Raw genomic sequence first — 655 nt, forward strand, 5'->3', positions numbered from 1 at the left:
GCGGGGGGAGGGGGAGTTTCTGTCTGTCTGTCCCTCCAGGTGTGTTGTGGACGCATGGACTTGGCCCGCCCCGCTGGGCATCCCTCGGTGCGTGGAATCCGGATGGCTGCTGAGAGGTGGGTGAGGAGCGGGGAGTGGGGCTGGGGGCTGCCCTGAGGTGCCTGCGCCTCTCACAGGGGGCAGGGTCCCTTCCCGCCATGGGGCAGGGGACGGTTTCTCCCATTGTCCTGGTTTTGGCTGGGATGGAGCCAATTTTCCCTAGAACAGCAGCCACAACACCCAGCTGCCCACAGGAGAAGAGGAGCCGTGGACACGTCTCATGTGGCAGAGGGTGGCCTTGGTGGCTGCCAGTCCCTGCCCCCTCTCCCACATCTGCCTCCACCCCCAGGTTTTCCTCTCGGGGAAAGGACGGTTTGGTGAGGGATGGAGCCAGAGTGAGGAGCCAACGTCTCAAACATCTGGAGCAGCTGGTGGAGTGGTGTGTGCCCACTGCGAGGAGACCCAGGTGAGATGCAGGGCTGGGTGCTCTGGGGAGTTGGCACCCCCGGGGCCTCTGACCCTGACAGGATTCTACCTCTTCTCCCCAGGGTGTTGCAGGGGCAGAGCGGGACACGGCAGCAGGCAGCAAGATGCACTGGCAGCAGGGCCCGCAGAC

Source organism: Buceros rhinoceros, unplaced genomic scaffold (genome assembly GCF_000710305.1).
Source record: "Buceros rhinoceros silvestris isolate BGI_N320 unplaced genomic scaffold, ASM71030v1 scaffold38737, whole genome shotgun sequence".
NCBI classification, from domain to species: Eukaryota; Metazoa; Chordata; class Aves; order Bucerotiformes; family Bucerotidae; genus Buceros; species Buceros rhinoceros.